Here is a 16861-nt window from a genome sequence, read left to right as displayed (position 1 = left end):
AATTACACCAATCCGATAGGTTCCCATTATAATACTGCCAACTTTCAAACAATTTTTTGTCTGGCCTTTCCTTTTCTTGTTCCAAGGTATAATTTTAAAGACCGATATGTCGTCTTCCAATAATTTCAATACAATTTCAGACACCTGTACAACCGTCGTTTGGCAGCCATATTTCGACAAAGCATTTTTCGACAAAAGCCCTATACAACATAAAACACGCACTTAAAGTTTATATTTTAAGTTAGAATGTAATTTATGTCATCAAAACACTCAAGAAACATATATGATATCAGAAATAGCCCCATTATACAAGTCTCAGATTGTTAAATGGCTTTTATGCAAGAAGAGAAAAAACTCTTTAGAAATTACGCACTACGGAAACTCGATGTTTTAGTGGAATGTAACCTAAGATGGCGGCGTTTGACAACGCATTTAACGAACGCACATAAAACATGCATTTTAGTAACGAATAAAAACCTTATAATGTAATAAAAAGGTAAATATGTGTTTCTTTCATGTATTACTTTCCATTTACTATAAATTTACGATGGTCTTATTCCTACAATGTTATTTTCAGAAACAAATGAATCGCAAACTGTACATTTTGTCAAGAAAGATAAATGAGTTGCTCCCCTTTTCTTTAAATATCGTTCGGTGGCCTAGTGTAAAAATGGACCGTTTATCTATGATGTTGTCTGCATTAATCAATGCGATGAAGGCGACGTAGTTGCTCGCCATTGCATAATATATAGACGTAACTCATTTTTCAAAATGAGGTAATTGCTTTTTAAATGCAAGATTGAAATAAACGCAACCCACTGAAATTTAGAAAGTGTCTTTATGCAAGGTCGAGATGTGTTTGCACTGGTAATCATCCTATTTATGTTATAGCAATAATAAGACTACCAAATATAATGGAATGTCCCTTTAAGATGTTCTGAAAGCATTGTAAATATGATGAAAATGGTTAATATAAATGAGATTTAATGAATATAAAAAAATTAATCACCTTTAAAATATCAGTGCTCACGCTGCTGCCAGACATTATTGCCAATGGCGATTATTTTATCCAACTGGCTATAATGTCTTAAAATTGTCTAGAAAAAATTGAGATTATTTTATCTGCCTACATCAAAAATAAATTTGCCTCTACAAGTTTTCCGGCGAATGCAAAATGCCTGTAAATCGGGCCATCAAGCAGGAAAAATCGATACATGCCTCAACATTAACGGTTGTCCTACTGCCCCTGGCAAGTAAAAGTTGGGTCCGGGCAAGTTACTTTATAATCTAGTTGTCCGCCCGGGCAAGTGCAAAAAAGAACAAAGCATTTAATTTAGACTTGAATTAGACTTTAATTGCCAGTGCTCGAAATTAACTTTTTTTTCTACTTGCAAAACATTGCAAGCAGCTTTAATACCAACTCGCAAAATCAAAAACAGTCTCGCAAATTTTGCAAGAAACATAAAAAAGTTTGGACGTTAATTTAGTACTATAAAAATAAAATAAAAAGTACTTAACATACACATTTTATTTCTGCAATCATACAAAGATATCAGTTCCTTGGACCATAAGGGTATTGTTTTCAAATATTAGTGTGTCGTGTTCACTCAGAAAACAAAGTTTAAGTGTCAGTTTTGAGATATTTTAAATGGGTTTTCAATCATTGAAAAAAATCAGCTATGATATCGTATTGAGTGCGACGTCACCAAAATACAAATCAACGGTTAACTTTGCTTTATCTTTCGTATTTTTATTTCCGTCTGTAGGCAAAAAGAAACTAATTATGTTTGGCTTCGACGCCACGTCTGTTCAAGTTCAATGAACAAATGTGAATAGTTGACTGTTTCATGTTTTTTGTACCAATACTATCCGCGTATCTGTACTATAAGTATACCAGTCTACATACAAGGTGCGCGCTTCCGCATACAGGTATTCAGACGTTCTATAAATTGACCTACAGTTAAGCGTTCATGACGTAGAGTGCATTTATATTACTAGTTTTTTCCCCACTATTTCTTTACTTGCAAAAAAGTACTAGTGGCTTAAAACTTAACTTGCAATCAGTATTTTACACTCGCATTTTGCGAGTGTTAATTTTGAGCCCTGATTGCTGTAATCATTTTTTTAAATGTGCAAAAATAAAAAAGGTTTTGGGTGTATCATTTTGATCTTTATTAAAAAATATGAGGTTAACAGTTCATGTGATATTTCATGTTTGGGCAAATGGCTTTACGTTCAGGGCAAGTAGATTTTTTAAGTACTTGCCCAGTAGGGCAAGTTGGTTTTTAGGTAAATGTTGAGCCTTGCGATAACAAGATGACCTGTGTAAACATTAAAGCCGGTGTATTGTCATACACGTGTCAATAACTTCTGCCACATTGTCACATCGTGGCCTAGAGCGTTTTCCTAGTGTCCGACAGAACTGATTTATTTCGGAAATAAATGTCTTAAATCTCCCAGTGTTCTACTAATTATCGTTAAATGTTAAATTTTCGTTATTTTTTGGCCAATTATTATGTAAGCGTCATTATTGAAAATCGCCGCGATTGTTGTTGGCTTGTTCAGTTTTTCACGATGTTATTTTTTTCTGCAATTAGATTACGTTGAACATTTGTTGATTGTATAATGATTTAATCGCCATCAACTACATGTAATTACATGTATCCCCGTCATTACCGCTATCTGTCATCTGCTTCAACATTTTTTGATGTGTGATAATGATTTCAATTTTTTGTGTAATTATTTTGTTTACATTGCTCAAATGATACCGTAATTCCTTTTAAGTCAGCGGGCGCTAATAGTCATCTGCTTTAATGTTTCTTTATATTAAAGTAGCCGATTGGGTTATTTTTCTATTATTAATGTGTTTTTGTTGCTCAAAATACTAATTAATGTTTAAACATTCGACACTACTGAAAGGTAAGTAGTATAAAAACTTGAGTTTAGCAATGTTGCAATTATTCACTTTTTCGCTTCTTTCTGAAAACCGTACCATTCTACACATGTTGCAAATGTCCGCCATTGCGCAATTTTAAATTATGTATCTATGGGTAAAGTAAAGCACTGCAATATCAAATTTTAAAACAATATTTCAACCTACAGTACAGCCAACGCGGAACAAACATAATCCTCGGTTACGCCACGGACAGAATCTTAGTACTCGGCAGCCAAGTCGTGTAATCACGCGGCGTATCACTGAGGCACGCCGCATCGATCCGCGCAACGATGTTGAGTCTATATTAACCTTGCGTGCTTTCGCGGAATAAATCTGCCGCATATGTACGGGGCGGATCGAGTGAAAAGATATCCACATACATGTACATTTGTGTAGCGTAGAAACCTAGATTTACGCGAGTTTCATAATTATTATTTTCACGTTTTAATAAGCGATATTACACGTAATGCGCGTTAAAAAATTATCATTGAATTAATTACGCAAAACTGTAAATGTTTTGTTTGATTCTCAAATTATCATTTTTAGTTAGGCTGTTTTCGGAGAAAATCCAAGCTATTGTCAAAGCCAGCTCGTCCGCCGTAGGCGTTGTGCTAAAACCTTAAAATTGGCTCTAAAATCAAAGTGCTTCCACCTACAACTTTGAAACTTCATATGTAGATGCACCTTGATGAGTTCTACACGCCACACCCATTTTTGGGTCACTAGGTCAAAGGTCAAGGTCACTGTGACCTCTAATATAAAACTTTAACATAGGCTCTTAAATCAAAGTGCTTCCACCTACAACTTTAAAACTTCATATGTAGATGCACCTTGATGAGTTCTAAACCCCACACCCATTTTTGGGTCACTAGGTGAAAGGTCAAGGTCACGGTGACCTATTATATAAAACGTTAACATAAACCTTAACATTCGCTCTTAAATCAAAGTGCTTCCACCTACAACTTTGAAACTTCATATGTAGATGAACCTTGATGATTTCTACATGCCACACCCATTTTTGGTCACTAGGTCAAAAGTCAAGGTCACTGTGACCTCTAATATAAAACTTTAACATAAACTTTAACATAGGCTCTAAAATCAAAGTGCTTCCACCTTCAACTTTGAAACTTCATATGTTCATGCACCTTGATGAGTTCTACACGCAACACCCATTTTTGGGTCACTAGGTTAATGGTCAAGGTCACTGTGACCTCTTATATAAAACTTTAACATAAGCTCTAAAATCAAAGTGCTTCCACCTACAACTTTGAAACTTCATATGTAGATGCACCTTGATGATTTCTGCACGCCATACCCATTTTTGGGTCACTAGGTCAAAAGTCAAGGTCACTGTGACCTCTAATATAAAACTTTAACATAAACCTTAACATTCGCTCTAAAATCGAAGTGCTTCCACCTACAACTTGGAAACTTTATATGTACATGCACCTTGATGAGTTCTACACGCCACAATCATTTTTGGGTCACTAGGCCAAAGGTCAAGGTCACTGTGACCTCTAATATAAAACTTAAACATTATAGGCTCTAAAATCAAAGTGCTTCCACCTACAACTTTGAAACTTCATATGTTGATGCACCTTGATGAGTTCTACACGCCAAACCAAAATTTGGGTCAATAGGTGAAAGGTCAAGGTCACTGTGACCTCTAAAAAACAACATTTTCTGACAAGCTTTCGCAGCCGAGCGTGGGCACCCGTTATGCAGTGCTCTTGTTAAATTTTTAATCCGAAACACACTTCCGAACTGTAATGCTAACGCGACCTTTGGCAAATTCTAGCGTCAAATACACAGTGCAAAAAGATCCTTTGTCTCATAAAAAGCGCGCGAAAATTATGCAGACATGTAGAACGTTGTTTGGAAAGTGTTGGTGTATTTTGTGTTGTATAAATACATGAACATCACATCAGGCGTTAATCGCGTGTTCAGTGGGGAAAAAAACGCCCCGATTAGACGTTATTTCATCATCTCTTTAAATAGTAACAAATGCCAAAATGTATTTGATACTTAAGAAATATGGGGAATGTTTGTGTATCGTAAATATTTACCGGCATTTCCTTTAAAACTGGAATATACGGGATTATCGGGTAATTAGTATCAATATTAACTGTATAATATGAACAAAATGAAACGAGTTTATATAAGCATATTCAAACGATAGTTATTATAAGACAATAATCAACAAAACAACAAATACGTCTTGACCTTCTTGATTATTGATGTGGCTTCAAACTGCTAATGCTAATGGGGTTGTTTACCCTCGGGACTTCAGTTAAAAACCATTGCCCAAGCACACTGCTTAACATAAAACTCTGCGTTAAAAAGCCGAAAACGGCCATAATATGGACAGCCCAATTTTACTGGGCTGTACCATTTATAATATAAGATACTTTGCAGTGTGGATGCGGTGCCTTGATAAAAATCTAGTAGTTTAAAAAATAGCTTTACTTTATTATTCAAAAGACGTTAAAAATGCAATACGCAATAATTGGACAAAGCCGTGAAATGATAATTACATCCATTAATACTTAAAATTTAATTGCATGTAGTATGATTGTTTTATACTGTTGAAGTACTATGAAGATGTTTTATTTTGATTTTATTTATGTTAAAAAGAAAGAGGAAGGAAGAGAATAGCCCAATTTATATAAGTAGTGATGGTGAAAACACATATTATTATATGTGACCAAAGCTGGGAAAATCAGTCTTGTGTTCAAAAAATCACATTTTGACTTTTTGGCAATTGTTGATTCTCTGAACATTGTAGTTCACAAAAATGATATAGATTTTTTATTTATCACATTCAAAACTAATTTTATGACCTTCCAAAGTGACCAACCCTACATTTTTTACCGTCACTAAAAGTTATCATTTAATAAAAAAAAAACAACGAAAACATTCAAACAACAAGCAAATTGTTTTATTCAAACAATAATCTTTCCTTTAGTCAAATACATATTTATAGTGCAATAAACTGACAACAGCATTATGGACATTTAAAATGTACCATTTGTGTTGCTATGGTAACCGATCTACATGTTAATAATCGCCAGAGTACACAATCACGCCTTTTATATATATCTATGAATTGTATTTTCAATCAAGTGTTTGTTTCAAGGCAAACACAACATTAATTTCACTGTTTTGTAACTAGTTAAACAATAACAATCAATAATTGGTGTGTTCCATGAACAATTTCCTTTTTTTATTCAGTTACATGTGTATTTAAGTATAATGTAACCTCAAACACAACAGAATGGAAAAACACAGCATTGAAGTGTTGGTTGAAAGTACACTTGGATACTAAATATTTCAGTAAATGAAATAATCATTATTTATCATTATTTCTGATAGAGAAAAATAGACAAAATAAACAATAACTTAAACATAAAAAATGTTTGTTTTTGTTTCTATGGAAACAATGTAGCAAACAAACAAAAATATAGGATTTTCATTGTAAAACATAAATAAATACAATATTCACACTGATTTTTTTCCATTTTTTCGGAAAGGCAGTCTGTTTCCATAAGGTGAAAACAATTGCATGGTTACATGGAAAAAATGATTTTTGTTTTGTAAATATGAGATATAAAAAACTTGAAAACAAGCTTGTGCAATTAGAACAACAAATGTTTGCATTGAATATTTCAAAACCTGTATCAACTGACACATTTAGCAATCGTATACATGTTTTAGCTTTCCTAGGAATAGAGGATTTTTTGCATTGTTTGGGGGAAAATATATCACCCAATACCTTGGCCAAAACAAACACTGATACATGATGTATGTAATTGTTGTGGCACCATCAGAGAAGATCAGATGCGCATCTTAATGCATCTTCTTTTTGGGGGTGGGGGGTGGGGGGACACAGTCTGTTTTTTGTTGCTCACCAGTAGCGTGTTTCGGACATGTCAAGTTTTTGGTTCATCTATGCAACAGAATTCACGAATGTTTTCAAATAAATACCACTGATGGTCCAGATCAAGCCCTTTCACAAACATTTCTTATGGCAGGTTGTCACAGCTCACATTAACATTCACTTTCGAGACCTTCCTGAGAGTGATTCTGACTACTGGTGAGTCACTAAATTCCCTGCATTCCACAACACCGGGATGCTCCACTGACACATGGAAATTTATGAAATTTGGTGACATTCTTTATGTGGTGAAACAATGTCGTAAGGTAATCCTTCCTGTCTTAGATAACGACAGGATTGGAAGAGTCCCCCACAAGCTGGGGGATGTTGTGGCCGATCCTTGATGATAACCCCACAGACGCAGCGACATCAGACAACATTTCTGCATTGAAGTTTCTGTATCAAGATTACCATTTAATTAAGACACAATTGCAAAATACAGTTTTCCTATTTTATCAAATTATTATTTTGTTGTTGTTGTTGTTATAGAAAACTACAAAGTTTGAAGGATGATTTTGCATGGGATTTTGTTTGCCATATCAAGAATTTCGTACCAATAAAACAGCTGAAACTATTAAAATGAATATTTATTTTCCTGTTGCAAGACATAAAGTACCTACACACTATTTTTAATTGATTTATGTTTTATTATTTTTATATTTTATTACATGGCAGAAATATACAACTGGGTAGACCTATGGAAATGCAAACAAGGTTTATACTGTGATAAGGAATTTACCTCCACTTTGACTTCCAGATGCCAAAGTGCCAGTCTGGTGTAAACTTTGTATGTCTTATCAACATAAAGCTTAGTTTGATGATTTTGTGTAAACCTGAAATGTTAAAAAATAATTATTAAAAAAGGTCAGGCTACAATTTAGAATATGTATTTTGTAGTAATTGACTGACTTAAAAATGTTGACTCATTTCAATATATTATTTTAAGAGAATTTTCCTTTTTTTAACATATTTACTACATATCAACATGCTTTACCATTTTGCAATTGCATTACTGCAAACAAATATTTTTATCAACAGGTTTAGCTTAATTAATTTCTCAACATTAAAAAAAGCTATCAGAAACACAATAACTAAGGGCTTGTTATTACCTACAAGAACTCTCCACAGAAGGTACCAGATGACCATGTTGTTTTTATTTTGGTGGCCGCAATAGTTGTCACACTGAAAGTGAGCATGCTGTTCGCCAAGACCGTATGTGTTGAGGTAGTGGTGAACCTGGCTGACCACAGCATTTGCACCTTTACCATGTGACTGGCCTTCGTCTGCGAGGTAAAACACCTGCTTTCCTGTGAAACAGAAGACTAATAAAAAAAACGTAATAACTTACTAGAGATACCCAAATAGTTTTTTTTTCCAATTAATTAATAGGTGGTTTGAAACATTTAGATAATGCATGGTCATTGTCTTATCATAAAAGATTGATATTAGACGAGAATGATATCCTCCAGACCACACACGCACGCAAACACACACACAACAATAAAAAGTAAATAATCAATTGGTAGTCGATTACATTTAGACTGATTCAGCTTGTGGATAGCAATGATATTAAATTAATTCAAATACCAGATCCTTCACAGCTGATTCCATACACCTCACACTTCCTAGGGGTCTTGAAAAATAACTTCCCAACCTGTAGAACATCAAATTATTGGTTATTTATCTACATTACACTCTTTTTATTATAATAATTATTAATTAAATTTTTGCTTTAACATTTTAAAAGTCAACCTTATATTTGTTTTGTTTATTAGCTTCTGCCACATGAAGTTAAGACTTTTCAATAAACGCAGTATCTGATGTTTTTTTCACAGCTTCTACATCAATATCAATATCAGACTCATCATGGTTTGACTCAAGGTCATTTTCATAATCATCTACCACATCAAACAAATTTTGAGTAGCGGGGTGAGAAGTTTCAAAATAAAGTTCATTTACATTCGATAAATCATTTGAATTTAAAAACGAAGTGTCCTGGTCTTGTGAAATTTCAAATGGAATAGTGTTGGTGTTAATAAATTGAGATATGATATTTTAAAGTCAAATTTAAATCCTCAGCCATTTCATGTAAACAATTCAGTTGCTATCCTACAGTTTACTTCCGGGTCAAACTTGCGAGTCGCGAAAATTAATCACAAAGCCAAAATACACATATATCTTTCACTTGCCTATTTTAAGCATGTGGAAATATCATTCCCGAACCTTCTTTGATTGAAGACATCCATTAGTACAAGATGTCATTTTGATTTACAGCGTTTAATAGCCATTGAAAATGAACACTACGAGACAGGTTGCGCTACCTGTGAACTGCTCAAATGAAACAGTGTCTTTCAAGGGGAATAATTTGAATTAAATAAGCGGATTACAAACCACCAATTGTGCCAGTGTTTAAAGGACAAATTCATGCTATATTGTGGAAATTTTCAAAGCATGACATAAATTATGAGCCGAGAAATTGTATGAGAAAGACGAAATATCCAGCGCATTTTCGTACAAGATTTTTATCTCGCGATTTCCCGACATAAACGTCAGCGTACACAAGACTGATTTTCGCTGACGACGTCACATATGTGGAATCATCATTACTAGACTCATTGTTAAGCATATGCTGCAATGAGTTTATTGGAGTCTTTTAACTTTGTGATTTGCATATTAGGTGTTAATATTAAATGGAATTACTTTAATTTACATGTTCTTTGAACAGAAAAGAATTACACAAATGTGTGAAATGTTTTAAATAAACAAACTACACTGATGTTTAATATATTTAAGGTAAATAAAAATATTAATATTATTGGGATTTTCCAGATCACAAAGTGGTCCATCATTGCCACTACAGTCAATCTTGTGGATGCGACCACTTGTATTAAGCGACCTATGTCTTATGCGACCATTTTGAAATCCCACGGAGCTTTTTCGCTATATAATGATATTGTATTAAGGGACTTTTGTCTTACGCGACCAGCGACCGCTGATTTTGATGTCCGAAACTTGAATTAAGCACCCACTAGGAGGTAAAGTGGTTAATCTATTGATCTTTCAGGGACAAATCCGTGTTAATTGTTTATCTAAGCTGATAAGATGTACTGTTACACCGCTGCTTTGTTACACACCAACCATTATGATTATGCTTTGTCTCGTTGACCGGTTCTGACCGGTATTGTTGTAGACTGCGTATTAATTTATTGAGTTGAATAATAGGGGAACGTATTGCGCACAGTCTACAGCTTAAATAGTTTACTATGTGGATCGTTAAGAGACAACGCCGATTTTTCTCGAGTATAGATAACAGGTGCAGAAACAATGCACTGTACGCGACAAACATTTCCTGAGAAGTGTGGAAAATAAACTATTAATCGGCATTATCTGTCGAAATCCGTACATTACCAATTTGTAATTATGCTAATTAGTAGATATTTGTTAGCCAATCACATTGTTATTTACTTAATAAATTTTTCAATCAGGTCTGATTGTTTGTTTTCAATTGACGTGTTTTAATTTTTTCAGCTCATTATGTATCATAATCGAGTCAGATTTCCTTAAGCGTACATGCAGAAATTAAAATGTCAAAACGAAAAGTGTTAACGTTGAACGAGAAAATTCGGGTTTTGGAATTGTCAAAAAGTAAAAGTGCACGTAAACTCGCAGATGAGTTTGGAGTCGGTAAAACTCAAATTCAGAACATTCTTAAGCGTAAAGCCGAGGTGCAAAGAAAGCAATATAGAAACGGAAAGAGAAATACATGTGATAAAATATCATAGCCTTTGCTTCTGACATTCATTTCTAGTTTTAGATGTACACATGTATACATGTATGTAGACTGTTACACACATTTTTAGCCAGATTCTTTGTTCTCAGGAAAAATATTTCCTTGTCTATGTTGTTTTTGCAAATAAATATGTACACATTGTGTTAATAGTCATTTTATTATAAAAGTTAAAATCATAGTGGACAAAAGAGATTATCCTTCATATAGATTAAAATTGAGGGTAAGCATTCTTCCAGAATGGCCTTTTTTATTTAAAGACCATTTTATTAAGAGACCACTTTTGATTACTCCCTTGAGTGGTCTCTTAATAAAAGATTGACTGTATATGTTTTAGATGCATAATAAAGACAAGAGATAGATGTAAATCTGAACTCCAGACTCCCTATAACCCAAACCCCTCTTAAGAGGCCACCCCGCTTAAGCAGCCAATTTGGCCGTTTCCCTTAACTGGCTGCTTAAATGCTGGACACTTGCAGACAGGGAATATAGCCGTAATGCTCCAACATAAGACCCTGTCTGTTTGGAACCTCATGAGAATTGGGCTATGAAGAAGAGACAACCCCCCAGAGTGGCGTTAAGACAATATTTAAAAGGGATATTTGTAATAACCCTTATAAAAACAAGGATAATGATTACGTGTCGCCAAACGGTCACCTTTATAGGGCCACATAAAAATTATACGTAAAAAAATGAACTTTACAGTTAAGAATGAGACAGGACAGATAAATTTATACATTAAAGTAGATTATTTACATTATGTACAGTACTATATGCATTTATTTATATAAAATACAAGTTGCCACCCTGGAGGGTTTAAAGAAGGAGAGATTTGGAAGTGTAGGCTGGCGTGAGTGGGGAATAAACCAGCAGGGGCATTACCAATAGGTTGGTCTAAGGGAGGTAATTGTGGAGGTGGAGTCTATGACGGTTGTTTCCCATGGACCAGAGGGAGTGCACGGTAGTGGAAAAAAAGTATGAAAACAATTGAAAGATAATTAAAACAGTGTGATATAAAATTGGTAAAAAAGACCAAATAATACCTCAATGCAGGGGAAAACCCACAAAGTGCTCTTATCCAACCAATATTAATTAAATATAGGGGATAACAAGAGAGAAAATAGTACAAAAGTACCTTATCTGCTAAATAAAATAGCAATTTAACACAAAAATAAGGACATTTGCTAAATAAAATAGCAATTTAACACAAAAATAAGGACATTTGCTATATCGAATATTAATTTAACACAAAAATAAGGGAATTTGCTGTATAAAATAGCAATTTTAACAAGAAATAAGGAAATGCAAGGTACAAAATTTGCTATGATGGAAAAAAAGCAATACTAAGAAAATTTACAATAATACCAAAGAATTGGTATTACCCTGGATAGGGCTAATTAAGGGTTTTGCAAGGTATAAGGCCCTGCACCGTGCACTCCAGTCCGACATGGCTCTTCGAATTTGAAGGGAAAAGGGTGGGGTGTCAAGAGGGAAGTGAGGGGATGCAATGCAGCCAACATACCCGGGTTACTGGACAGCCTCGTCCTTTCTTTTTAATAAAAAATGCCATAAAATATGAATATATTAAGAATCTGAATAATGTAAATGGTGGCAATACCATTGACCTGATTTAGAAAGGGCAAGGCTGAACAATAATCCCGTTAAAAACTAAAACAAAGTTGTGTCGAAATGACACAAATCCAACTCAATTACAATGACTACGTCAGATTTGTCTTAAAATTACACGGTTTAAAATAAATCTGTCACATGACTGAATAATTTATTTTAAACTGTGTAATTTTTTACACAAATCTGACGTAGTAAACTGCTAATTTTCTCAGCAAAAATATAAAAGCAAAAACAACATGCAATTAATTTATAAATCCACCATATGCTGGAGCCTTGACCACTTGTACATGTATATGCGAAAACATAATTAAGTGTCCTTGTTTATGTGTGAAATACATACACTACGGGCGGGAGACAAACTTAATTGGCCAGACACATTAACTATGCTTACATGTAAATGCTAATACAATCCGGGCACATTAAATTTATTATGATCTTAAATATTATTATAATTGTTCTTTTAAAATTTGTTAACTACATGTACCTAATCATTTTAAAAAGATTTTTTATTTATTTTATGATGCACATCCACTCGGCATCATGTCGCGAATTGCGGCTTGCCTCGGTGGACAGATGCGTAGCTTCGCGGCGAAATGCGACTTGCCACCGCATACTGACGCGGCTTCAACAGCTGACACGGCATCGACTCGTTTCATCTTGCCGCTGGGATCGCTAAAAACTTTGTTCCGCGTTGGCTATACTGTATATTATTTGCGTATTCGCAAGGTTACGGGTTTTATTTTCTGCAGTCAAACGATATTCATATTTCATTTCATGTGCAAATGAGATATCTCTACATGTTTTCGGACAGTTGTTTTCGGAAACGGTACGGTTTGTCGATTTTAATTTACTTTCAGCGTTCTTTATAACATTTTTATAGAATGATGAATACATATGCGGTGTTACGGATGGTCTGGTTGACAATATTTTGTAATGTACTAACCAGAACAGGGGACAAAAATTCCACTCGTCCGCTTGTATTGACGAGTGAAATCTTGAAAGGACGAGTGAATTTCCCTAAAGCTCTCGTCCTACAGTGAAAAAAAACTGATGTTAAAATATGTATTTTCTGACCAGTAAGACTCTTTTTCATTAAATAAAATCATTTCTTAAAGCATATCTATTCCGAAAGTAGAACGCGAATGAACTGGAAATTGTAATTGTTAATTTCATACAGCAGGTGCGCGTTGTTATGCGAGACTGTGTCCCGAGTAAATATTGGCTTTTTGGTGTAAAATTTGCGCGTCCATGATGACAGGGAACCATCCAATTGCATTCACGGTAAGTATTGACATTTAAAGAATTATTTTACCGCTAAGTACGGTTTTAAACCAGTCTGAATTTCGTCTGAAAAATGTCTGACATACGAGCGTTCGTTAAAGGGGGCGGGGGCGATGTTCAAACGTCCGAAACGGAAAGCACGTAAGCATTAGAAAAAAGGAAAACAGCAGTCAGTGTAACTTTATTAGTCATATCACCCCTTTGCAATCTTTATTTCACACATATTTGAAGGACGAGTGCATGTGTTTGCAGGACTAGTGCAGTTTAGAAATATTTTTGTCCCCTGCAGAACTTGCACCTGGACAGACTTTAAAAATTGATTAATTTGAAAGGACAGTTTTCTTATTTTATTAGTAGTAGTTTAATAAAAGTATTTATCGTTTTATTTTTAAGTATATATGTATGTAACTGTAGCTGATGTCTGGTTTGTTAAGTCACACCCACAACCTTGATTGTATTCTTAATTGTAAAGACATGATAATATTTTATAATAAAACAACACTGATATTAAGCTTGTTTTTAAGTATATATTATAACTTAAATCCATTAGATATACATTTGATAAAACATAGATAAAATGAGATTAATTGTTTTTTTCTTTTTGCCTTCAGTACCATTTTGCTGAAAAAGTATACGTCTGTTTTGGCTATTACCCGGTATTTTTTTTAAGGAAAACATTATGGCTATTATTTTCTGAAGGCCAGTGTGAATACTGAACTACTGTATGAACACTGTTGGAATATTGATGATACCTATAACACTAAGAAAATAAATTCATGATGGAAAGTCTCTTTAGAAAACTTTTATCATATTAACACCATAAACAAATTCTAAATATACAATAAAATAATTGGTGAAAATAAATAAAAAATAAATCTGCGAGCCATACTTTTTACTCATGAATTACATCTAAGTAGTCATAAACACAGTGCTGTTGACCCGTACTTTGTTTGTTGATGCATTACTTTTTACCCTAACAGTTCACATGGTGTTAACCAGCCTCTGACCTTAACATCGTTATCGAACACTTATGCACTTTTTCGGCATTTGATGTTTTACCCAGCTTTTCACCTTGAATGACCTATACATTAAACCAGCAGACACGATTGAATACATTCAAATATTTTATTGGTTGATTTGAGAGAAATCTCTTGAACAGACTACTCACTGCATATTTAAACGACAAATAGACACAAATTGTGGCCCAGTTGCAATTACTGGTTATGTTACAACCCATCTCGCAGAATTTCAGGGTCTGTATTTGGTAACTTAATTGTCAGGGGAAGTCTTAATTGACTATTGATAAACACAGTTTTGCATTCAAGATTAGAAAATAAACACTGCTTAAAAAACATAACACAAATGTTTGCTGTACTTGATCAGCACCTCTGGAAATCATTCTAATAGGCTACCCTTATTTACCCGGTTTGCTATATTTGCTATTTTAAGTTCAATTTTATATTGAAAAGCATTGTGCTCGATTGTGCCATTTACAATATGCTATGAGATTTTTAAAGACCTGTGTCATGCAAAAATGGGTCTTATGCCATATGCGCCCATCATAGCAATAGCTCACCCAGCCTACGCATCTTGCAGTCTGATCAGGAGATGCATAATTAGACTATGACAACTTTGAGTGAATTTATAGGGGATAGCTTGGCCTCTGACCAGACTGCGCAAATGCGCAGGCAGTGCTTGAGCTAGGCTGGCCCAAACGCCGTAAGACCCATTTTGCATGAAGCGGCTATGAAAGTGTGATTTAAATGTATCAAAACAAAACTGCCTGTTAATCAAATATTAAAATACGATATATTTCGATAGTGATAAAATAAACTCGTAGTAAGCCATGTGAGAACGATATGATGTGAACTCCCGTAGCATATTTGTATCTACTGACACTAATGTGTGGTTTGACATAAATACACACATTTCATGCGGTGTCAGGGGTGGCGAAATCTCAAAAAACTAAACTTGTCCACGGACAACCATTTAGGAAATTTAACTTGTCCGTTGCTGAACAACACTTGTCCGTTAATGTTTATATAAATTATAAACGCATTTATTGATTAATGTAAAACACTGTGGAATATACCAAAATGAGTATGATTTTCTTGTTTTGTTTATAGTTGTATTTCAATAGTACATTCATTATAGCAGTATCAGGGCTAGCGCTGGCCCAAAATATCTTTGAGCAACCCAGATCTAGGGTGTCCGGGGGCATCCCCCCCCCCCCCCAAATAACAATATATACTATGGATTTTTCATATTTCTTTTAATGACAACATATCATAATATACATCACATCACAATTTTCATAGTAATAGAGATATTTTCATACAGCACATTTTTAACAACATGATGAATGACATGTAAAATACAAGCATACATTTCATTCACAAAATACATTGCAAACAAATCATGCTATATACAGATAACAAAGTCATAACACGTATCATTATTATTTCATTATTATTCTGCACTGTTTTTTACCAGCCCACAGTTTGTAGATCACTTTAAAGTCAACATCTTTGCAGTCTTTTCCTTCAATTGAGATTTTCATGAGATGTTCCAAATTTTGTACAGTCAAACGGCATGAGTGTGATCTGAAAAAACAATAAAATAATATCTGCATATATACATATAGTTAGACTATAGCAATAGTATAGTAATTTCAAATTAAAATTCCTCTCATCTTCAAAATCTTACCTTTAGACTTTGCATGTTTCGTCCCTGAGTCTTTTTTTAAGGATATTGCAACCTACAGTGAACGTGTTGGAATTGTGCACCTTAATGCATAGGTCACAGTTCATTGACTTTGATTCATTCTCAAAGCGAAGCCAATTATTATCAACTTTCCATGACTCTTGGAATGCTCTTGTTTTTTGTGTTTTAATTTTTTTTTTTGTTCAGACTCATTTTCGTCCAAAGGACGCTTTAAGGTTAAAGAAGCCATGTTAGCGACTGTACGGACAAAGTGGTTACTTCCATTTATATTGTAGACGATATTTGTTACAAATTCGTAACTTTAATTAAACTTTATTTGCAATTAAGCCGCGCGTGTTTTTCACGTTTTCCTTTGATTAAAATACGCCGCTGATAGTTAGCATAGTGTGTGAGTAAAACGATCAAATTAATTATCAACTTTTCATTTCAATCGAAAATCGGCATTAAGTTGTAACATCAACGACATAGAACTAATTATTTAATTATCACTCTTTAATTTAGATCGATAGTCAGCTTCGATATCATTAATTTATTGTCACGCTTATTTTCATTTTTAATCGTATAAACGACA

General features: G+C 34.1%; 1 long non-coding RNA gene across 1 annotated transcript; it reads right to left on the bottom strand.

The window, feature by feature from the left end:
* Positions 1-8031: 8031 nt before the first annotated feature.
* On the bottom strand, positions 8032-8550 carry LOC127864301 (uncharacterized). The gene is made up of 2 exons (XR_008041691.1): positions 8457-8550; positions 8032-8176 (listed from the first exon to the last, which is right to left on the bottom strand). It is a non-coding gene; the product is annotated as an uncharacterized LOC127864301 (long non-coding RNA).
* Positions 8551-16861: the final 8311 nt, after the last annotated feature.

The sequence above is a fragment of the Dreissena polymorpha genome, chromosome 1 (assembly GCF_020536995.1).
Source record: "Dreissena polymorpha isolate Duluth1 chromosome 1, UMN_Dpol_1.0, whole genome shotgun sequence".
NCBI classification, from domain to species: domain Eukaryota; kingdom Metazoa; phylum Mollusca; class Bivalvia; order Myida; family Dreissenidae; genus Dreissena; species Dreissena polymorpha.
The sequence above is the reverse complement of the archived record's forward strand: the minus strand, read 5'-3'. Positions and strand labels throughout refer to the sequence as shown.